The following is a 25,038-nucleotide window of genomic DNA, read 5'->3' as shown; positions in this document are numbered from 1 at the left end:
AGATCGTTTCTCACACATTAGCCATAAAAGAAGTTATTAGCAGACGAACCGGACAGGAAGAAGACGGGGGGAAAAGGGCTGACAGGAATGAAAAGTGTGTGTGTCTTTCTTTCTTGTTTAAGCGATCCGTTTCTTTAAATAATCGGCATTGTGACCAAAGGCGTGAAACACATCGGCACCTTTTGTTTTTCGTGAGTCATTTGTTTTTTTGAGGTGCGAGAAGCGACGCTTGTCTTTGAATGGCGATTAACGACACACACACACAAAAATGGACGGTGATCCACACGCTGAAGTGGCAGGGCCGAAAAGATGTCCTGCACGTGTCGTCCTCTCCAATTTACACGCACACTTGAAAGAAACAACGTAATCACCATCGACTCGTGGACATTTTGTTTTGGAAATGGCAAAGAATGAACACAGACAATGAACTGGTCGTTTTCTTTATCCATTTTATCATTGAATCGAATCGTTAAAACGATGCCAAATAAAGATTGGGCAACTACTGTAAGAGAAGGTGGGGGTGGACAAGGCATTTGATTACGTTAAAAAAAAAACCATAACCGATGGTATTATTGAAGGTGTTTGTTTCTATGTTTCGAGTTCGATACCGAGACGGAATGGCTTCGGATGGGAAACAATAGAGAAAAAAACAAATCCGAATTGTTGACTCTTTCAATTGTCTAATTTTTGTTGTTGTTGTTGTTGTTCTTGGTATTGATCCCATCGTGTCTGGCTTATATCTCAGAAACGACCATGACGTCATTTACGTTCTATTTGAAAATATCGTATTGAGCTTGTTTGAAATTGGTGCGGATGGACTTGTTCCGCATCCTCGTTATGCAACGCAATTCCATCACCTAATTTCGCCGGCTGCGATTTTTTTTTTTTTTATTTTACGTTTGCTTATTTTCGAACCTCAATTAACCTTGCCCTCTTCTCAGATTTCCTTCCTGCTTGCAATTATCGTGCAAGCTGTGCGAGTCTCTTGTTTCGACACTATAGACTAACCCCCCCCAATGTAAAAAAAAAAAAAAACAAAACACAAAATGGCAGAGCCTGCGACGTTAATTGGCCAAATATATATCGACTGACCGGTTCCGGTCTGCTGTGTAGGCGTCCGGGGCTGGACACATGCACCCCCCTCCCATTCTTCTGGCCTACCCCCTCAATTAGACGGGAAGCGCCGCGGACTAATTAGGCAGTTGGTATATGAAAAGAAGAAGAAGAAGAAGAAGTTTTTAAAAAAATAAATATATAAAAAGAGGGGAACGAATAAGAAATAAAATAAGTGGTGGATACGGAACGGTCAGTCGGACGTTGTGTGTTTGGGGATGCGAAACGGAAGGAAGAGATGTCCTGTTCCTGCACTACCCTATAGGTGTGTAGGTGTGTGTACGAAATGGGTGGATGTTTATGTGAATGAGCGAGAAAAGGAAAATAAAAAACCCAACAAAATCGGACGAAAAGAGAAGCGCATCGGCCGTAACAGAAGTGTGGCGTGCGTGGGTGGGAATTCCTCACCGTGGACGGCTCCACGGCGTCATGCGGCGTCTTCTAGCACCTCAACAACTTCCCCCCCTCCTTCTCCACTTCCACGCAGACTCGTTTCCTCTTAGCCTTTTTTTTTTTTATTTTTGTTTTCCAGCTCGACTCTAAAAAGGGGGGGGGGGCGGACTTGTTCCGTTGTGAAAATGGCTTCAGAAACGATCGCTTCCGAAAAGAAAACACACTACGCACCTTTTCTCAATTTCTTTTCAGATTTGGGTTTTTCTTTTCTTTTTCCATGGAATTAGGAAAGGGGGCAAAAGGAAACTTAATTCCGGGGGTAAAGTATAGTTCCTTAGTCTTAAAAAAAAACAAAAAAACAAAAACAAACAAATCGCTGCGGACTGGTGGGAATAAGTTTTAAATTTTCTTCTTCTTTACTCGGTCAGTTGTACTCTGAGAGAGACGATGTCCACACCTTTCCCGCTAGGCCGTTTCATCGTCATTTCCTCCCGACCATCAACTATAGCGAGCCACTTCCTTCCTCTTGCCTTCCAGTTTCCGAAAACGATTTTACAAGGGTTAAAAATGTGGGGAACTTTAAATTTCAATTTAAACGCGGTGAGAGAAAAAAAAAAAAAAAGGTAACTCAAAGTTTTGACCAATCATTTGAACGTTACGGTACAAGTCCGAAATTTTTTTTTTTTTTTGCGTTCAAAAGGCGGGCGGGGGTGGGGCAGGATGTGTAGAAGGGGGGGGGGTGAGGAGGAAAGGCATTTTGTTGGAACACTTCAACAGCGATGATTCGCTACGGATGTTCACACTGAAATGAGCGTGCGCGCTCTTCTTTCCATCGTTTGTTTCTTCTTTGCAAAACTTTCGAGGGGTTTGTTTGGAACCCTGACATGGAAAGAAATTAACAAAAAAAAAAAAAAAAGAAAAGATTCCGAATGGAGTTCGTGTGCCATGGGAAATTTTCCGCGCACACCCCACACCGCGCAGCGAGAAGAAGTTAGAGAATTTAAAATTGTGGAAGTTAAAAAAAAAAAAAAAAGGGAAACGAGAGAAAACGCATCAGGGCAATGGGAAGTCGTAGAGAGAAGCTGCCAAGCGAGACCAAAAAGACGTAGGAAAAAAATACAAAATGGCCGTCTGGACGTCATCGAGAAACTCAACAACATTTTCTCTCGAGTTATTTTTATTTTTATCTTTTGTTCTTTCGTTAGAAAAGTACGAGGAGACAGAAAAAGAGGAAAAATGAATTAAATAAATATATCTATGTGTATCCTCTCCTTATTACGGGAAAAAGAAAAAAACAAAACAAAGGAGACCCAGTCACCGGAAGGACGAGGTAGTCACCCACGTCCGACTACACACACACACATACTACACCTGTAACTTTGGCTACCCAAAATGCAGACACACGTATCCACAACATCCGGAGTGAGAAATGACCACCGTCGTCATCATCGCTGTAATATTTCTAGCTTACACGAGCCTACCTATTTCCCTTCTCTGTTTTTTTTTAACTGCTGGGAAATGCTTGAAAAAAAAATAAAGAAAAGCCAACGAAAAAAAGAAAATCATCTCAATTCGATTTTCTATCGATAAAAGAATTTTTTCGCTATAGGATTTTTCCTCCTTCCGAAAAATTGCGTTTTTGTTTCAGGAGGAGGAAAAGGTGGAACAGGAGAGAGGGGCGTCTAAATGGAAATGTCCCCTGGAATGTTTTTTTTTTTTTTTTTATGAAACTATTATCACCCTTTCCTTTTAGATTTTTTTTCTATTTGGCATAGCAAAAAAGAAAACGATTCCATTTGCCAGTTTGGAATTTTTCTCTCTTTCTCGTTCTTTCGTCTGAAAAAAAAAAAAAAGGAGAGGCAATGGAACGAAAGTTAAAGGTCACGGCATTTTGTGCAATGTCTTTAGTCGAGATTGGAATCTCGTTCAGGCTCAATGGTCTATTCGTCCCCCCTCAATTTGTTCAATGCCAAACTATACTCACGTGTCGCTTTTCTCTCTCTCTTTTTTGTGTGTGTGTATCTCAAATTTCAGACGGAACATGCGGTTCTTGCGCAATGTGTTGTCGTGCCGGACGACTGACTGATTACAAACCCGCGTGATAATTTTGTCATTTTCTTCCCGCCCTCAAAAAAGGGAAAATGAAAGTGATTCATCTCTACATTTTTGGGCCCACCGGATTCATCCAGACCGCACCGTGCAGCGCCAAAAAGGAGATAGGACAACAATCGCCAGTTTGGTAAGTTCCTATTATTTTCATTTCTTCTTCTTCTTCTCTTTTGTCGACCGTGTAAGACGTGCGGTTTGTCGGTTACGTCAAAAAAAATTCGATGAGAAGAGAAGCAATTCGTTATATTTTTTTTGGTTTTGTTTCTTTCCGGGAAAATGCGCTGATCCGTTTCAGTTTTGAAATGAACTTGAAAAAAGAAAAGAGCCGAGTCTCATCGAAAATGAAAAATGTTTAGCGGTCGGTCGTAGCGGCTTTGAAGATGATGAAGAACGTTCGCGGAAGTGACCACTGGTCGGCATCCGCCCGCCCGCGTTGCTCGATTCGTAGGCTGTTCCGGTGGACGCGGATGAAGAAAAGAGTCATCTCTCTCTCTCTATTTTTTCTTGTTTTTTTCGTCTTGTTTTTTTTTTTTTTAATTCTTTATAGCGGCCGATTTTCAACCCGCCATTGCGTTAAATTATTTTGTACGCCTCTATTGCGCTAGCCGCTAATTAGGATTTGCCGCTTCTTGTATTACACCCGATGGTTGTTGACACCATCTCGAGTGTAATAAATTAAGAAAAAAGATCCCCCCAAAAAAAACGAGAAAAATTGGTGTTAACGTGCTCGACTGGCGTTTCCATTTGTCTTGTTTTAATTGCGAAAAATGAAGACAAGCGACCGGATCGTATAGCGGATCGTTTGGGCACGCGTCACTTCTTTCGGGGTTTTTTTTACCCCAAATGACAAATGTTTGACCTTTTCTTTTTCTGTTGATGTTAGCTGGTTTCAATTGTTGGCTGAAGACAAATTGAATCTACCACTATTCGTTTTTTTTGTTTTTGTTTGCCTATTTTGATCGTGGACCGCCACCTTACCGCCGTAGCGAGGGCTCTTGTGTGTCTTACCGCCATTTTCTTGTCGGCTTCTTGGAGTTTGCCCCCCTTTCGAGCATCAAACCAATTTGTGAAGGAGGGTCGTGTCTTTTTCAAACAGGTGGTTCTTACGAGGGCCGACGAAGCAAAAGGAAAAGGGGCAGACGTTAAAACAACATGAATGAATAGGTGAAAAGATTTTAAAAAAAAGGAAGAAAGGAAAAAAAGCTTTGACTTGTTTGAGGGTGACTTGGCTGTCATCATCATTTCAAAGCAACATCTGACGTTAGCGTCAGTATAGTCGTTTTGAATCATGATCTAATTGTGCATATCATGGCCGTTGTAATAAATGAAGTTTTGGTCCTATTTCTTATGCACCGTGTATACGCACGGACACACAGACGATCCTACTGTAGGTGTCGCTTAAAGTTGCAATGTCATGACGTAAAATTAGCTCGGTTAACGGGCGTTTCAAGCTCTTGTTCTCTTGTTTTGCTTTGTTTTTTTTTTTTTTGTAAAAATTCCATCGTGTTAGCTACGCTACGGAAAAAGGGCAAGGCTCTCTTCTTTAACACCCGTTTACACGAGAGCCCCGGGAATTTTGATACGATGGAATAATGGTTCACCATCTTTTCTTTTTTCATTTTGCTCGCATCCACTTGTTTTTTCTCTGTTTTTTAATGTGTATGGGAAAGAAACGTAGAAAGAAAAAAATGGTTCGCCCTTTTTATATTTTGGATAGAAACAAAATATGCCACGGCTGAGCGATGTTGTTCAAAAGATTCATTCTCAATCTGACTCTCTTTTTTTTGTGTGTGTGTGCGTGTGTTGCCATTATTCGTCCATCGCCTTTTTCTTTCTATAGAATGCCCAGCATACAAAAAAAAAGAGAAAAAGATGTAGAATGTGTGGGTGCCGGAGCAGAACCCCCTTCTCATCTGATTTGATTTTTTTTTCTTGACCGACGCAACAGTTCAAACTTGGCGGGAGGTGTTTATAGGCTTTTGTTTGATGCTCACCAACAAATCCTGTAGATGAATTACGAACCTCGAACGCAATCTAGTAACGCTGGAGATTTATTAAAAGAAATTTTTTAAAAAAACATTATTCGATGTGAATATATCAAAGAATGTTGAGCTCAGCTTTTGAATTTCCTTTTGTTATTTTTTGTGTTGCATTTTGTGTTGCTACATCGACCTGTTCTTTGGCAAGGTTCTTAATTTTTTTGAACTGAAAATGTGGATAGCTTGTTTCATTTTTTTAAAGATTAAGATAGAAAGAAAATCGATGGTAACTGAAGGAGGGAAGCGACAACGTTGCACGAGTTATTCATCGGGCTTTAAGAAAAGACTGAGCATTCCGGCCGGCCTGTGGGCCACTGCAGCCGTGCGTGTCGATCGAATTGGAAGAGAGTGCACCCCTTCGTGTTGCACCTGCTGATGTCCCATTTGTTACAATTACATTAGCTTTGAGCTCAGCTATTTTTTTTTTTTTTAGTTTTGTTTTGTTTTTTCTCTAGTTTTGTTTTGTTTTTTCTCGTTGGGTTTCCATTTTTTTTTTCCTTCTCTATTTCAAGTCGGATGTGCATTTGTTCTGCTTTTTAGATCGTAAAAAGAAAAAAAAGTTAGAACTTGTAAATAATGGCGAAAACTATTTCTTACGCTTGGCCTATCCTATATGCTCGCTACCTCCATTGAATACGAACAACGTCATAGAAATGTTTGAATTGCCTTTGTGTTGAAGACGTTGATGACTCTCATCACTCTGGGCTTGTTGATGGATGAAACCGGCTGATTGATTCAAAGAGCGTTCAGTTTTCCTCTCATTTTTGGTGGTGCTCGTTTGTTATCCTCATCTTCCCTTTATGTGTGTCGCCACTGATTTTTAAAAAAGGAAAACTAGCACCCAGTCAATCTTTTTTTTTTTCTTTCTTTATTTTCGTTGTTTGTGAATCGCTATGGAAATCGACGGGCTGGCACGCCGGCCAGTATGAGCGATGACCGGAAATGATGGTCCCGGCGTTTGTAATGGCGGGGTGTTTTCTCTCTCTCTCTCTCTCGGTCGTGAATAACAAAAGCCCCAGCTCAAATGACACAATGGACAGTTGTAGCAGTGGCTCTTTTTTGTTTTAATTAAATTTTATTTTATTTTTCTTTTTTTTTTGGCTGGGTTTTTGAACGTGTTGTATGGTGACGGGCCGGGGCGCATTCCTCTTTTATGTATCATCGATATTGTTGCCTACGTCCGTCTAAAACCTTCAGCGGCAGTCCATTCATCCCGGCACGCAAGCGTCCAATCTGTGCGTCAGCAACGCCTCTCGTGTCTGCGCGCACACACTACGGGGATAACAAGCGTTCCACCCTCGTTATAAACGAACCCCCTTTTCGTTCTCTTTCCGAGTTCCGCATTACGATGGATGCCGTTTTTATTTTTTAATTTTTCGCGTGAGAAATGAAGGATTTAAAAAAGGAATATGCAACACGTTGTGGTTTGTAGTAACTCAATCATCATCGTAAAAAAAAAAAAAACGTGTTTTTTATTTATTTTATTTCATTTTTTGGGGTGAAATGTATTATGATGATAAGTTAGTGCGCAGATGAAGGATGATGTTGGACGTCAGCGCCCAACAAGTAACTAGCGTTACGGCCGTTTAATCTTTCAGACTCCACTGGGCAGAACATAACTCGTTTTTTTTTGTTGGTAACACGAAAAGAAGCGCAGCCGAACGTGATGTGAAAAAAAAAAAGAAGAATGAGATGTATATATTCCTATATGCGCTATGTACAGGTATCTGGTTATGTTATGCATATAGGCGTCGCAGGGTTGATCGACGTTGCAGAAAAATCGCTGCTCAGCTTACCTCTTTTTTATTTTTTATTTTTCTTTTTCCAACGCCTACATTTATTTCCCCCTAGTCGGCGTTGCCGCTGTAAGCGCGCGTGCCGACAGGTTTAGCCAGCCATAGAAACGGGAGATAGACACACACACACACACACAAACCATAACTGCATGCGTAGAACTTCCCCCTCTCTCTCCAAGTTCCATTGAGTTGAGCTGCTGCAGGGTGGAAGTTATAACAAGGTCCTATTTTCTTCTTTCATTTTTTTTTTTTGCGGGACTGGATATTACTGTTACTACGATTACTATATCCCATTCAGATGGGGGCTTATCAGTATCACGCTGGAGTGGCTTCCTATGCATGACGATTGTACGGTCGATACAGCAGCAGCACAACGGGAGAGGAGGCTGTGCATAATAAAGTGGCTTAGTGTGTGCATAGCCCAGAGAGACGCCACTTGTTTCGCCTATTCAACATGGCTTTTCTGTCCTGTCAATATAATAGGTTTTATTTTATTTTTTATTTTTTATGTATTTATTTAAATACATAGTGTGTGTGTATAGGCCCGCTTTCCGGTTGATGGCATTAGTATAGAAATGTCACCGACCCGGTGATATTCCGATTTGCTTTACGCCAGCTGATCTTTGCCCCCCCTCTCCATGGCCGTTTTGTTCCGTCCTGTCTGATTTTATTTTAATTTTTTTTCTTGTGTTAGTATTTTGATGTTATTTTCTTTTTTTAGATTGAATTGACCTTGTTGACAAAGTCCGCCACTATGCGGCAGTAGCCATTCATCAAATGGCCGTTTTCATATTTTTTTAAGGAATTTTTGCGCAACCGGCAAGAACGTAACGTTTGTGTTAATTTTAAAAGGGGGTGGGGGGAGTGAATGCACAAACGAAATTGTAGTACAGTTTTATAATTGGCATTTTTTGTTGTTGTTGTTGTCTACTGGAAAGATTCCGCTATGCCGTGATGATCGAAGATGATTCGATTCCTCATCGCATGGATAGAGACGTGAGCTCCAATTCCGTTGTCCCGCTGATTTGTTTTTATTTTTTCTTAATTTGCGGGGATTTTCCCGTCACAAAAGAATGCGATTGGAATTTGTTTAAGGTTTAATTGAAATCTTAATCTTTTGTTTTGTGCGTTTTTTTGTTTTTTTGTTTTTTTTGCATTTTCAAATTTAAGACATCCGTTAGATGTCGACATTTTTCTTTTTCTTTTTTTAAATTTTATTTCGAATTCCAGTTCAGTCACATTGCCGGAGCTTTCTCCCCTTCCCTCCCTGCAGTACGTTTGCTTTTTGTTTTTTTCTTTTCGATAGGCGGGGACGTGTCTTTTATGGGCTCTTGATTAGAGTGATTCAAAAGATGGGATCTGCCGAGTGGAACCCACAGTCACCGCACGACGCCCTCCATGTCTCTCTGCCTTGTGTGTAGACACATCACTATAGTTTTTTTTTTAGTTTTTCCCTTTTTTTTTTATATTATTATTATTTTTATATATTTTTTTTTCTCTTTTGTTAACTTTAATGCAATTAGCATAGAAACTCTGGCGGCCATCGTATTGGGCAACAACATGATTGCCTTTCGTATACAGCCTTCATTTTATTTGGCTCTAATGTTTGATTGTGTCTGCAATTTTCTAAAAACCGGGAGAAATTGATGTACGTAAACTTGTTGATGGCAGTAGACACAATGTGGAAGCAAATTTGCGCCCCCCTCTTTTTTTTTAACGATTAGTTTATTGTTATTATTATTATTATTATTATTTTGGATATGGAATGAGTTTGCATGTGCATAAAAGGGAAATATCAAGATTGATTGGGTTCTATTTTATTTTATTTTATTTTATATTTTCTGTCTCTTTTCGTTGTTGTTGCGCCGTGAATGTTGTTTCGAGTCCAAGTGTGAATTGAGTTGGCAGTCGAACTGACTTGATAATGAGGGCTCGGCTAGCGTCATCATCATCCACCATAATGGGGCGTATACGAACGACATATAGCGAGAGATCCAATTTAGCTTTATTTATTTTTATTTCTGGGAGATGATCAAACGGCTTTTGTTTTCTTGAACACACACACAGACAAACTTTGCGTGTGGGTTTTTTTTTTTTTTTCTGTGTCTATTTTTTGGCTCCGTTTGGCTGCGGGCCGTTGATGCCGTTCACATCTTCTCCCAGCCCCCGCCACTTGAATATAATGTTTATATTTTTATTCGTTTTCTCGATTCTTTTCTCTCTTTTGTAACTTTTATAAATAAACTGTTTGCTTCACGGTTCGAGATCAAGCCCTATCCTTTATAAGCAGCTATGAGAGAGCTGCTCTTTTCTCGTTCATTCTCTCTTTTCCCCCGTCTCTCTCTCTCTCCCGCTCTCAGCTTCTATATGTATACGATAATATAAGGATGTGCTTGGGAAAAACGGTCACGCCAGGTTTCTCCTCTCAAAGTAGGCCTCGATGGAAAACACGCAATTGCTCGTTGAAATCGTCTTCGCTGTAAACGAGATAAGGACATAGTTTAGCCCTTTTCTCTCGTTTTGTTCTTTTTTGCATTTTGTTTTGTTTTAAACAAAATAATCTATCGGGAATGGGGAAAGGAAAGAGGCTGACGAAGGCCTACGAATTTTGAGATTACGAGGGATGGCTAGAAAGAAGACGAGTTATTCCATGTGTTTTATCGTTGTTCTGTTTCTTGCCTCGTCTTTGGCTGTTTTGTTTTGTTTTTCGTTGGTTTGCTGGTTCTGCAAGACTAAACCCCACTTTCCATGGTCGCCTCTTGGGTGCCATCGCACGAACGACACCTGCGTCCGCAAACGCTCCTGCTGCACACCGGTCTTTGTGTAATATCTATACTGGACGAAATGTATGTATACCCCAAGTTGAAGAGGAAGAAGAAGAAAAACAACAACCAGAAACGCTAAAAAGCTATATCCAAACTTCCGTTCTTTATTTTATTATTTTTTATTTATTTATTTATATTTTTTTCCTTTTTCATTCGTGTTTTCTTTAAAAAAAAAAAAAGAGGTACTGGTTAGTTCCTGCTTGTCTTTTTTTTTTGTTGAATTTTTTCTTATTTTATATTTCGGATGTTGGTTATTTACCGCATGGGGAAGAAGAAAAAATTGAAGCTATTTCAATTCATTGAGCGGTATTTATTTTCTTTTTTTTTCTTTTTCCTATTTCAAAAAGGCTCCCGAACGTAATCTTTATGTATCCATAAACAGCTATAGTCTTATGACTGGCTAACATCATGGCGGCCAATGGGAACGCAGAGAATTTTGGGTATTTTTTTTTTTTTCTTAACATTTCTTCGGCATGTCGATTCATTTCGAAGGATGTGGGATAGTCGCAAACCAGCAAATATTTTTATTATTGTCCAACATTTTTTTTGTGTGTGTGTGTGTGTATGTGGAAGGAAACCAAAATTGTGAAAAAAAAATGTGTTCATTTTTTAATGCGCCAAAACGTTTCGGTGATGTTAATCATTTAACTCTAGTTGATGTACTCTTCTCCTGTTTTTTGAATAATTTGCGGACGCTTTTCATTATTTCTTACCGTCGTTTGTACAGAAACGTTACTTTGTAACTAGTCTCAATAATGAGCGACTTGTTATGACGTCACAGTCTGTTTCAAGTCGATTCAACGCTGACTTCTTTGGTTGCAAGAAAATGAACAATAATAAAAGAGGAACACGAAAATCTTGAGTTGGCTGCTTCTTTTCTATTCCGTCGGCGCCATTTTAGGGTGGGGGGGGGGCTTCCATTTCGAAGTAACCCGACGTCGTTAGGCTCCTACCATCCGGTACGGAACTGTACCATCCACCTTTTTTTATTTGTCAAGCAAAACCGGAACAATGATCTTTTCTTTTCTTAATTGGATTCTCTTGTTCGCAATTCCTTTTTTTATTTTATTTTTCTTCGTCCATTTTAAATTATTAAATATTTTTTTTATATAAAAAAAAAGAGCGGAAGTCTCGAACAGAAGGGATCATTTTTTGTTGTTGAATGGATGACAAAAAGCGATATCGAAGCATGTCCAACTTGAAAAAGAAAAAATATGCAAAAATAAAAAGAAAGAAAGAAAGAAATTCTATCGAGATCGTTAAAACCTTATCGGTGTTCGCTACGTCTCGTTCTTTAAGTAACAGGTGCCCTTTAACACTGTTGCCAGCTCGCTGGAGGGTCGTCAGGAATGAACAGGATTCTTGTGACAGAAGTCGATATTTAAAGAGAACAAACTACATAATCGAAATTGTTTCTTTTTTCTGTTTTTTTTTTGGTTCCGATCTTTTGATACGACTGGAACTTTCTTGTTTTATTTTTTTGTTTTCCAATTTTCAAGTACACGAGGAAACAAAAAAAAAAGAAAAAAAACCTGATCTCTTTCGTTATTTTTCCCCTTTTTTTCTTTGCCGTATCGATGACGAGATCGTTGGCCCTCAGCTACTGGAGTTGGGTGATCAGCCGGCAGGGTAAAGAATGTCTACATGAAATATAAGAGAATCGCGGCCCTATTTTTTTTTTTTTTCGTTTTGTTTCTTCTTCTGTTGGATATGATGGGTCGCGTATTCATTCGTTCCGGCTGCTGGCCTCGATATTCGTACCCCATACGCCCTGCAACAACAGCAACTGTCGTCGTCTTTGATGGTATTTTGTTTGTTAGCCCTTTTTTTTTGTTTTGTTTTGTTTTTGAATTGGAAACCGAATGGCATCATAGTCGCAGCAAGAAAACAAAACACAAAACAAAACATGACTGAAATTGAAGGGTTTTGGTGGTGCGTGAAAACATTCCACGAGTTCCACGATTCGTGTGTGTGTGTGTGTCTTCCATTCCCCATCATTTTGCTCTGTTCTATAGCCATAATATAATGCAATCGAATTGAAACGAGAAGAGTATTTACGTTTTACGTTTTCTCTTTGGCATTTTTTCACCCAAATTCAACGCATCCCTCGCTTGTTTTCTTTTCTTTTTCGTCTACTGATGGCTCGATTCAAATGTCCCCGAATTTTTGTTTTTGTATTTTTTTCTCCTTTGTTTTCCTCAATGGAACAACTGGATAACGAATCTATTCCGGTATAGAAATGTCGTCAAAACATTTGCTAGGCCTAAACTATTAGTGGAACTCTTGGGAATGCGCCATTGATTTAGCCAACGAATTTGGTGGGGGGGTAAACGAACCAAAGCCAATTGATTCAAATTATTTTTTTTTTCTCGTTTCTTGGTTGTCGTTTTGTGCAAATTAACGAGCTGGAAAAGGTGGCGAAAGAAAAAAAAGCTTTTGGTGATCTGCTCGATGAAATTGAACCGATGGGTTTGCCATCAGTTGAGCAAACGAGCCGATGAGTTCCCTTTATTTTTTATTTTTAACTACAATGTTTTGTTTTGGGTTTTGTTTTTGTTTTTCGTTGTTTGTTTGTGTTTTCCTGTTTATGATTGTTAATGCGCTCTTAAACAAGCATGTCGGAGCATGACACGTTAAGCCTTATTGATTCGGGGTCTGGTTGCACACGGTTGCCGCATTTTGATGTCTTGTTTCATCAATGAACAAAAAATCTGTCATCCATTTTTGGGGCTGGCTGGACACTGGTCCGTTCCAGCAACGTGGATATCAATTGTCGCTCTTTCACGTGATGGCCTCTTTCATAATGTCCCGCATCCTTTGCGCCCAGTTTCAAAAAAAAACAAAAACGGGAGGTGTGAATTTAGGGATTTTTCTTTTCGGAAATATATAGGAGCTGCTGGTTTAACGTACAATACCGTCTCCATATAGTCAATGTTTGTTAGATGGACAGAGAGAACAAGTTAAAAAGCCTCTTAGTTTTGTCATCCTTGGTCAGAGATGCGAGGATGCGCAGCGGAGAGAGAGGCGGTGCTGCACGAGAGGGGAAACGAGATTTTACACGCTAAATGGAGCCGACAAACTATATCATATGGCGTTTCATATTTCTCTTCGCTCTTTCCAGCCTTCATAAACAATGAAAATACGCTTGATCGTTTCACTCTCGTTTTTCTTTTTTTTTTTTCTCGCGTCGGGTCCGCTCCGTCGGCTGGATACACTTGACTATATGGGACTGTGTCTGCTGCCGGTGCAGCTCTATACCCCCCCATAAGACATGTCTCGTTTCTTCTCATTCCATTCATGGCGTTTAATGACGGGCAACCCGTTGTCTATATATATATATAGAAACTGTTGGCACGCGCGCTTCTTTTGTTTTCTTGTTTGTTTTTTTCTGTGCGTGGTGCATTTATTTTTAATTTTTTTTGGAAGGTGCCGCACACCTTTCCCGGCCGTTGAAGATGCAGCCCAGCGTCGCGAACAATATATGGAGTACTATATCCTTTGATGGCTGAATAGAGATTGGTTTGTGTACGCGTGTGTCTGATGGCGTTTAAAATATTGAATGATTTTTCTTTTTTAAATTGGATTGGATTTATTTAAAAAAGTAGTTTGGATGGCGTGTGAACGACTTATTTGAATGTCATCACGCCGTTTGTTGGGAGAGGAGAGCAACGGGTTTGTTTTCTTTGGGGTCATTGCCGGATATTGAACTAAATTTTGTTTTTCCCAAAGGGATCGCATCCGGCCGTAGTTGGATGGAAACTGTTCCACTTTGAAAAGAATGTGATGGAATATGAAATTCTAGCTATACTCTTCTCCTCGGTCACTTGACTTTGTTTTGACTCGTGCGCTGCTCGACTTGTTTCTTTCCATCACGTTTCAAACGCGTTCTGACTGTCGTTTGTTTTCTCTCCTTTCTCGCTCAAACTTGTGCATTATTCACGAATCTCTTGAGTGCCCACTTTAAAGTGATCAAGAGACTTGCGCACGGATCGATACCTGCGCCAGATAGAGATACTTAGCCTATTTTTCACCAAAGTATATCTACCGCCTCTATTGACGCAACCGGACGTCCTCAACTCTTTCATAAAGTCCACAGCTACTGTGAACAATTTTTTCTTTTCTTTTCAAGACTCTTCTCTCTCTTATTCTTGGTATATCCACATCGCGGGGGGGAGTTTTGAAGAAGAAGAAGAAAAAAAAATGGTAAGAGTTGATTGCCGTTTGTATTGGTGATGGAGGGAAAGTTTGTTGCCCAAAAATGTTATTTATTTATTTATTTTCAAGGTTTTTCGTGTAGACTGTATGTGGCAATAGGACGTCTGTTATGTTAGGGACAGTGGAGAGGGGGAAACGGGAGCACACGTCAATATAGCAACAGAGAGCTAGGCTATGCAGTAAAATAGCAATTGCGCACAGGCTCAACTCCTCCCCCTCCTCCTCCTCCATCTATTCACACATGAAATATAGTGTGGGATTCTTTTTTTTTTTTTGGGTGGGAGGTTGTTACTTGCATGTGTGCGCCAGTGGACGTGTTTCTTTTCTTTCAAGGAGCCTGAACGCAACGCAGCGAAACGGCCGACGCTAATACTGACGAGGGCCGGCCGCAGAATGTGAGCGAGAGAGTTGCAGGGGGGATGGGTATATGGCTAGTGAAATAAGAGAGAGAGAGAGAGAAAACTTGAAATTTCACGAAAAAAAAATTTTAGCGGCTTGCAGGTGGGCAACAACTGCCATCGTCCAGTCGACAAATGTATGTGGGGGGGAATAAGGGCGTTTTCTTTATTGCGACAAGTTTGTTTCCCTTTTTTTGAATTTCTCGTTTCATTCGTCTGATGAGCAATCGAAATCGAGTGCAAGGATAGAATGTTCATTTGCAGGAAACGAGCAAAACGGAACAGGAAAAAAACAAAAATAACAAATCAGGGAAGAAAGAAAATGGAGGAAATGCAAAGAGTCTTTTTACGTGCGGCCTTCAGCACGCGTGTACACGCTCCTTTTCATGTGTTAATCGCAAGGAGTTGGCCAGGAAAGGGCATACAATTAAATGAAAAGAAGAAATGGATGATGGCGTGTCGTGTTTGCCAGGTGCAGTTGGACGTGTGTGCCAGGCTTCAGTCGACTAGCCGATTTATTTAAAGTTAAAAAAAAAAAGGAGCAAAAGTTCTTAAAAGTCCCTCCTTTTGATTTCGTTGAAATGGCGGACGGATTGCATTCAAACTCGTTAAAAGAAAACCGAAGAGAAAAGGGAGAAAACGGATAGGATGAAAGTCGTAAGAAACGCGAGCGCATTAAAAAAGAAACGAAGGAATCGAGAAAAATGTGGAGGACGGAATCGTAATGTGAACGCGCGTCGTGTGTGTGTGCCGAGATGTTTCGCTTGGCGACTCACCTGTAACGCACCTTGTTTCCACATTTTCAACGTCCCCTCCGCTTCTCAATTTTTTTCTTTTTTCCCTCTTCTCGTTGTCTTGTTTCGTATCCATTTTCTCTCTTTATCTTTCGTAAGCTCACGTATATACTATGATACGCACAGCCGCAAACATCACAACTTTTTTTTTTGGGGGGGGGGGGGCTGATAATGTTTCCTTCCCTTTCACGAACGCCCGGTGCTCCGGCCAGGAAAAAAAAAATCCACCGGAAATCCCGCAGAGGTCCCCCCCCCCCCGTTTTGTTTTCTTTTTCTTACGTAACGCCATCCTTTTATTTAAAAAAACAACAAATTTGAAACTACTGACTTTATTGTGATGTGAGCGCGAGACACGCTGAAAAAAAAAGATGACGTCAATCAAATTAAAGATGGGAGGGTTCAACGATCGAGTGTCTATTTTTTTTTTTTTTAATATATATAATATAAAGAAAGATGTGGATGAAATGTAAAAGAAAATGGACGTTGAAAAGAGGAAGAAGAGTCCACCACCTCTTTCGTGTAGCGGGCGGGAGTGTATAGTCAGCCTGGCGGAACACGTTTGCCTCTTGTGTAGAGTCGTATCTTGTTTACGTTCTCTCTCTCTTTTTTCTTTAAAAACGACCACGTTATATTATGGAATATCTACTGTGTACATTCACTATTCATAAAACGTTGCGCCCAGGTCAACACGGTTTACTTCGTCCGTTGAACCGGACTCTTTTCCTTTTTTGCATTCGATATTCGAGAGCGTCTTCACTACACCCGCGTCTACCGCATCATTTCAAAGGGGATGTACCTTGATCTTGAGCAAAATATCAACAGGCACGGAAGTCTCTCGTTATCGTTTTTTATACTAAACCGTATCCCCCTTTTAAAAAAAAAAGAAAGAAAAGTTGGTCTACGTGAGTTTTTAACGCAGAGTTAATTACGTCATGAAGGAAGTCGTCAAGTCTGCACAACGAGAGAGAGACTGAGGCAGATCGGCGATGGTGGTCCACTCACGGGACGACTCGGCATACATAGATAATGGCCAACGTAAATGTCGGTTCTATCTTTTTGCAGTCGTCGTATAAGAAAAAAAGGGGGAACGTGTGAGTCCATCTTGATTTTTTTCCCTTTGATTCCAATGATTAGACTTTTGTTTATTTTGGCCTATAGGACGAATGCAATCTTTTGTTTTTGTTTTGTTTTTTCTTTTTGAATGCCGTTTCCTTCTAGCCTAAAAAAAAACAAAAAACATTCGAGTGGCTTCCACTGTCTTTTGTTTTAATATAGTGTATATCGTTTGGCGACTGTGTTGCTGCTGTTAGACGAACGAAGATGTTGCTACCACTCGAAGTTCTTAACGACTTTTTTCCCCTTTAAAATATTTTTTTAAACAAAAGTTGCATCGGTAAAATGGTAAAGGGGTTTGGATATTTCTGTTTTTGTTTTTTTTTGTGGGGGGCGAGTCGGAGTCAAAAAGCGAATCGAAAGTACCGATCCATATCGCTCCGCAAGAATTTGCCTTTCTTTTTTTTCTTTTTTTTAACGACATGTTTTCGACTCTCTCTGTTACATGCTGATGACTCTTTCTTGCCCTACACATATCTCCGTTTCTCGTCTTTGAAAGGTTTTATTTCTTCTCTTTTTTTTTTGATGGACTTGTTGTGGATGCCGTGGGGGTGAAGATGACCGTCGTCTCAAAGTTTTCTTCAGCCACTTTAGTTTGACGCGCTTTATTTCTCGGCTCATTGCGGTACATAATTTTGTTTTTAACACTAAAATGGTGGCGAAAAAATTCGAGTGATTTTAAGCAATAAATCAATCTCTCTGTGGAATTCGAATTTTATCGTTGATTGCTAGGAATTGAGGTAAAATCCCATGAAAACAATAGACATAGGTCTTTTGGAGGTAGCCCCATTTTTGGATGAGTTGAACGCTAGTTTTCTTAATGAAGCTTGAATGCGCAACGCATGAGCTAACGATTCAGAACTGGACGAGCAGTCAAGCTTTATACGTAGGCCTTGCTATCCGTGTTATGTCCGCACCCTTTGTTTTGTGTGTGTACCCCTGTGACACTAGATAGGTATCCATATAAAATATGTGTAGCCCTATTACAATGATGGTGGATGCTCTTCATTTTTCAAACCCACCCACCCACCATCACGTATTTCTTTGCATTCTTTTATTATTTATTATTTTCTGTTGATGTCTATTAAATCTGGTGCATTGGACTTGAGGGCAGAATTGAACGTTTAGTCAGGCGAGACATTGTAGATGACACAAAGGTGGGTAGCACGACATCACCGTCTTTAGTGTACAATATAAACATTTTTTGTTTTGAAAGAAATATGACGTAATGTTAGTCGAATATAGCCGGTGAGTGTGACTGTGTGTCTAATACTTTGTTCTGTGTCGCCAACCGGCTAATGTTGTGACCATATAAAACTGCTGTAAGAAGCTAACGCGATAGCCGATCATCATCGTCATCATCATCGATGTAGAGAAAAGAAGCTTTGACGGTGGGCTCCCAACTCTCTTTCACGTGCACTTGCTACTACTCCCTCGACGTTTGTTTTTGTTTGTGTTGACATCAATTCCGGGCGGCTTTGCGTGTGATAGGGAACGATGACGTACGAAAATTGACACGTTGGAAGACCGTGTCGAAGAAATAGCTGGCGCGCCTTGCCAGTTGTTATTATTATGACGTTATGATTGAGCGAAAAGACGCATCCCATCGACAGAAATCGGTCGGCACCTGAACGTTTTAAAAGTGAATAAAATATTAAAAAAAAAAGTAAAAATGTCGGGGAAAATGTGGACGGAATAAATAAATGTTTATTGAATTTGTTTATTTATTCTGATTCACAGGAAATGGAAAGCTTTGGATAAACTGGGTTTTTTTTTAAATTTTATTGGCTCTGCCTTTTGTTTTTCAACCGGTGGATGGTTTTTTTGCTGTTTAAAACCAAATATAAAAAGGGATGGTCTCGATGAGTATAGTTTAGACAGTATAGGACTAGATTTGTTGTTTTTTTGTTTTTCAGGTGGTTTGTTACCTAGTTGGGGAACGTTGGGCTCGACTTTTGTATCCTGGTCAATTGATTGTGTCCAACCCAAAATCCGCTTTTCAATCTAGCCTACTCTTTTTTGTCTTTTTTGGGGGCTTTGACGGTTGTTTGTTTTTGTTTTTTTCGATTAATGTTTTTTTACAAATGCCGGTCCTATTAGAATAGCCTCATTGTCAATTCTCCCCTCAATAAATCTGGGACAAGATCATCGACCTTGCCTTGAACACACGGCCCTATTTTAGGTTGTTACCTCATCGATGTCGTACCCTGCAATCATCGCTAAAGAGAGGCCCTCTTTTTGCGTAGTATCCTGCGCTGCCATTGTAATCGTTTGTATCAATTGTAATCGAAAAGTATCGGGGAAAAAGAAGGGCATCAAGTACGCGGTGCTATTATTAGTTCGTTTCTCGTTATAAAATCAAAAAACAATTCTAAAAATTCGGAGGGTAAAAATAAAAATTGCTGTCGTCATTGTAAATGTTTCGATTTCGATCATTTTGAATAACTGAACATTGGGGCCATCGACATGGTTGAGTCCAGATAAACTGTAGAAATGTTTGTGGGTGTTGATCTACAGAAGCCGATGAATTCCACGACCCGATTGAGGTTTATCCTTTGTCTCATTTTCTTCCAGATCGAACCGGCCAGCGCTAACGAACTCTGTGCGTGGGGGGTTCCATATGCTGGAGAAGGCGATTGTAGGCTCTTGTAATTGAATCGGTATCGGCTGGTGGATGATGTGTGTGGCTCGTCGAAAATCAAGCGTCACGGGTGTGTGTGTGTGTGTAAAAAGATGGGCCAGCTATTCATTAACCAATCGTTTTGCTTTTGTCGTTTTTCTCTTCTCTGCTTGACTGTGACTGTCGATAATTCACAATCTCGTTATTTAATTGTGCGTGCCCAAAAAGAAAGCCAGCACTTTTTTTATTTTAAACAAAATCTAATAACTCGAAAAAAAAAATTAATGAATTGGTACGGCACAGCGTCAAGTGCCTGGTGGCTTTTTCTCCTGTCGGATGCAACGTGAAAAAAAACAAAACAAAACAAAAACAATAGAGTATAGACGCAGTATTGGCCGTTTCGCTTGTCCACTTTGCTAATCAAGCAAGCGCCCGTTTCACAGAGAACGTCCGGCATGCGCCGGGACGCGTGCGTAACAGTCGAGTTGAGCGTCAACTAAGCATAGCCCTGTGACAGTCTATACCACTTGTTCTGTATCTTCCTTTGTTTTTCTTTTCTCTCCTGCCCCATTCAAACTCCTCATTTCTCTTTCTTTTCATTTTTTTTTCTTTTTCTCCGTGATACGTTAACAAAACACGCGTCTTGCTAATTAATAACTTGACTCTTCTAAGAGAAATAAAAGTCCAGCCATCACAACAGGCTACTGCGTTTTGTATAGGAGGCAACGATCCCATCAAGCCAAGCCTATTGCGTCATTTTTGAAAATGTTGTCCCGAGTTTCCTCTCTTTCTTGCCTTTTTTGTTTTGTTTTTTGAAGTTTTCATTTTGGTCGTTTTTGCTGTATTTGTTACCGTTTCGAGTTATGCCGATGCTCTGGCAGCCAAGCGTTGCCCAGCACGTCGGATTAGCTCTGGCTGACATGACGGTTGATGTGGCTTTGTTTGGTTTTCGTCACTTTTCGTGCGCATGTAACGTGTCTAAGATTACAAGTAGCGACACGTTACATCTTCACGCCTATCTTCGTCGTCTTTGGTTTGATGTATGGCATCAGTTGGACCACGTGAGTGTGCCAACATCATCTGCTGCAAAACCCTTAGACTTGTTTTTTTCGCTTTGTTTTTGCGAAACGTGTACCGCAAAGTCACTTGGCTATGATTTCATTTCTTGGTTTTTATGTTTCTTAAATTCTTTTTATTCTTCTAGCGGTTTGAATATATTTATATATACATACAAAATGGCGACGATCGTCATGTCAAGAAAACATTGAAAAGATGCAACGGCGGTTATTTAAAGTTGATTCGAAATTGAAATTCCGGTGCTGTTCTGTTTTGTTTTGGTGAAATGTTATGCTGACGTGTATTGCGAAGAGAAATGGATCGGAGGAAATCACATTTGATTGCGGACTCTGCGGCCGCAATTTTGGCGGATGTCGACTTTGAAGAGATTGTCGCGAGGGGTAAACAGAAACTATGAAAAATAAGGAAATAGTTTGCGCGTCCTTCCTGCATTGTTTCCGGAAGCCCGGAGTGTGCTGCCTGTGTATCATCACATTAGGGGAATACGTATATATATACGGTAACGGGCCATTGCGTCAGCCTCTCATTCACGAAAGTCGTCGGGAGAGACGCAAGCAGAAAAAAAAAACAAACGACGTCACTCGATCAACAAGAATAAAACAGAAATCGTGGAGCGTTTCGGATTTATGTGAAGAGCCGACGTCAAAGGTTCTCGCTATATACACAATTGGAATCAATGAAAGGATCGGCAATAAAAAAGGGAAGGACACACACACACACACACAAAACAAACAAATAAGACGTATCGTGTGCGCAGCGAGTTCGTAAGAGCCTATTGTTTGTTTGGCTATGGCAGCATTCGTAAATATATCTAGACTATAATTCTTATTATTTGTGTGTGCTGTATATACATGTCGGAAGATATGAAACGGAGAAAAGTTGGCTGCAAGTCGACATGGTTGTTGCCTATTGCATCGCTTTTTTCTTTGATATTTTTGGTCGCTTTTGTTGTTGATGGGGCCAGTGATTTGTGGCAATCACAACGACAGTCGACTGTCGTCTATAATAATTGTCGCGCCTCGTTGAATCCCCAACTTAAAACAAATCTCTGGTCAAAATTTGTTCTTTTTAAAGTCTTGAACTTTATAAAGTCTCTGCAAATGTCCCACTTTTTTAAAAAAATCCAGTTCACTTCGAGGCTGGGGTATTTTTCTTTTAAATGCCGGACTAGACAATAAATCACATCTGTCAGTAGGAGAAGCTTATCTATTTATCTATTATAGTTCTCCATGTCTGATAGAGAATTTGTTGACAGATAGCTTTATTCTCCCTCTTTGTTGTTGTTGTTGTTGTAATGCCGTACGGAAAACAAAATTCTTGCTTCTCTCTGATGTCACGTCGCTGATCCATTAGCTGCTCGTTCTGCGTGTCTTAACGTGGGCAGTTCAAAGAAAAGAACGTCATTGCCGCGCCAAATTCAAAAGAGTCTACAATTTTCTAGTGAAAAAGAAAGAAAGATGGGAAAAAACATATTGTTACAATTCGAATGTACAGAACTCGGATTTAAAAATGTGGCGGCTGTTGTGTCAATGTTGTGACGTTTCCCTTCAACATCGAAGTGAAAGATTGAAAAATAGCTTCAGGTTGCAGCGTCCCAAACACGACGGATTGTTCAAAACTCGTTTGTTGTTCAACTGCGTTTGACACGTTTTGTTTGGTCTATTTGCGTCATCGGTGATGTTGTTTGCCCCGCGACTCGCATTGAAAAAATAAATTTAAAAAAAAACTCGGAGTAACTGGAAGAAAAATCAAGAATACAATCAAAATGGAGAAGAGCGTTTCTTATATTCAATTTTCTCTGCGCTACTACCTGTGCGCCCTTTTGTTGCGTGTCACCTCTTTGATTCGTCTTCAGTTGCGGGAATAATAGCTGGGTTTTAAAAATGAATTGGGAGCGCAACATCATCCTCGAAAAAAAAAAAAAATGTCCACACATTCACACACACAAAAAGAAAAGAAAAGAAAAGAAAATGAGAATGACTTCTTATTGGTGAGCAGTAGAGACGAGCACGAATAGAAAGACGGCGGGCTCTGTGTTCCGAGTCGAGCATTGATAAAACAGCGGGACGAAATGGATTTTGTTTGACTTTATTTATTTTTTTAAGAAGAAGAAGAAGAAGAAGAAAAAGAAGCGCTTCTATTGTTTTCTGTTTGATTTTGCGTACCTGTTGGGTTTTTTATTTTGTTCCGAGTTTCTTGTTGCACAGGGATGAATTCCCTTTTCTTTTTTTCTTTGATTTTTCTCAGTTTGTATGTCTCGAATCGTCGACCTAACCAAAAGAAGCAGCTTCTCGTTATATTGTTTGCTGCACTCTATATACCTCTCATCTGTTTTGTGTGTGTGCGTGTGTATAGAGACGCGCTCACTGGGTCCCCCCTTATTTTTATTTAACGCGGGATCATAAAGACTCACGACCTCTTTTCACAATTTCGAATAGGACGGAGGGGATTCTCTTGCTATTTGATTTTTTTTTACAGGTAATTGTTATCTTTTATTATACAGCGCTCCCTTCGTCCCTTTTTCTTTTTTTTTGCTTTACACAATAATGTGTACATATACACAAAGTGTATAACCGTAGGAAGCCCGAACAGATCTTATAAAGAAGGCAACAAAAAACGGAAGGAAAAAGAAAAAGAAAAAAACCCAGGGCCTTAATTCAATGGTTATGTAGAGCGCTCCGAACGCGGACAAAAGGTGCGAAGCAGTCATGGATTTTCCAGTCAAAATCTATTTACCTGGGTTTTTTTTGCTTTTTTCTTTTTTCTTTTCCCCCGTTGTGATTATTATTACGTTTAACGTGGCGTGTAAAGAAAATTAAAAGAAAAGCCTATAGCTTGATCACGTTTTGTCCTCGGTCAGAGAGGTGTCTAGTCCAACACACACACACACACACAAAAAAGGAAAAGACAAAACAAAAATGATAATCTAAAAAAAAAACAAATTCAAAGAGAAAAAGAAAAATGATTCCGAGCATCTGTTGATGAAATCTTTCTGGTTCCGCCTATTCACGACTGTTGTCTATACGTACATGTTGAGACCCCCGTTTGACACCTGTTCGTGTGTGTGTGTGCGTGGGGGGGTGAAGTGTTTGTGTGTAAGAAGCGGAAGTCGGGAAGCGCACACGAAAAGAAGGTAAACACAAAACATAAAATGAGGTTTGATGTTTTCTTTCTATCCACCCCGATTTGTTTTTGTATTTTTCTTGACTTCTGGTTCTTTAATCACATTAGCCTCGCCGCGGTGGAACCAATTGACAAAATCCATCGATTGAATATAGGGCCGACTTTGACGGCCACATGGTCAGATGAATTAAAAGAATTTCAAGAAAACGTTGGTTACAAAACAAAAAGGGGAGGTCGTGTTTTTGAAATGTTTCTCACGATGCAAAGAAATGGCGATTGAATCAGCGGAAGGTTATTCATTAAATATAGCCGCGGGACTCTTTGCAGCCTATTTTAAGATGCCGACGTGTTTACTTCAGAATAGGATCCCCCTTTTTCCCCGAGAAAATTAGATGAGTCTAGGGAAGAGCATTGAGGAAATAATTAAAAAAACAAAAACAAAAACAAAAAACAAAAACGGAAGGAAGGAAAAGGCTGTTGGGCGTCTTGCATCACGCCGACTCTATATCCTCGTTCACAAGTGAAGAAGTAACATCAAGGCAAACAGGGCCAACGTTTTGCGCGTGGGAGCGGATATTCGACCGGCCGGAAATTGTCCGGTGTATTTCCCTTAACAATTTAAAAAAAAAAAAATGTGTGTAGTGAACTACTAATCGACTCGGTCGCAAACTTCTTTATCTTTCCTCCTTCAAGGCGTCGATCGAAAAAAAAAAACAAACGAACTTCTGGGCCGGTGTCTTTTGTTTCGTGATCTCTTGTTTCTTTCACGATGCAACACGCAGAGAAACACGCAAACGCTCAATAGACACATCCTCGTACAAACGTCAATGAGATTGAGAGAATCTGATTATTTGTTATCGTTTTCGGTTCCTTTTATTGAATTATTCTTTTCAATTTTTATTTTTTTGTCTCTCTTTCTCTGTTGTGTGTGTGTGTGTGTGTTAGTTTTCGGGGTGTTCTGGATCAGTGGGCGTGGGAAATGATGACGACCCAAGTTTTTTTTTTTATTTTTCACGGAGACGATGACAGAGCATCAACGTATTTTTTAAGAGTAAAAAAAAACGAGGGAAAACAAATGCCGCTCGAGCGATTGGAGTAGGTGAACTTTTGGGGGGCGGAAATCGACTGTGCGACAAGCCGCTCCGAAACAACCGACGACGACGCTTTGTTGGTGGTACGATCGTTTCGATCTCTGATTTAAAACAAAAAACGGGACGACCCGGTGGATAAAAGTCGTGCACATGGCGGTCGTCTTGTCTCTTTTTTGTTTGTTTGTTTTGTTTTTCTTTTTCAAAACTTGCAACCGGCCAAGTAACCGACGGTTGAAGACAAACGAAACCAACACACACAAATGTAGACATGGAAATGCAAAGAGAAAGTATCTAGCCTCTGCCTCTTAATGTCTCTCTCTCTCTCTGTGTAT

General features: G+C 40.1%; 1 protein-coding gene across 6 annotated transcripts in view; it reads left to right on the top strand.

Moving 5' to 3' along the window:
• Positions 1-25,038, top strand: part of LOC116917006 (paired box protein Pax-8) — a 72,707-nt gene that overhangs the window by 8,157 nt on the left and 39,512 nt on the right. For 4 of the 6 annotated variants that reach the window (XM_045169399.1, XM_045169401.1, XM_045169393.1 and 1 more), the window contains one exon: positions 3,541-3,745. The exons of 1 other annotated variant lie outside the window; for it this stretch is intronic. The gene's annotated coding sequence lies outside the window, so the exon portion shown is untranslated. The remainder of the gene's footprint in view (positions 1-3,540; positions 3,746-25,038) is intronic. One more of the 6 variants, XM_045169397.1, reaches the window with a different exon arrangement.

Source organism: Daphnia magna, linkage group LG2 (assembly GCF_020631705.1).
Source record: "Daphnia magna isolate NIES linkage group LG2, ASM2063170v1.1, whole genome shotgun sequence".
Lineage (NCBI taxonomy): Eukaryota > Metazoa > Arthropoda > Branchiopoda > Diplostraca > Daphniidae > Daphnia > Daphnia magna.
Note: the sequence above shows the minus strand (reverse complement) of the source record. Positions and strands in the feature narration are given on the sequence as shown.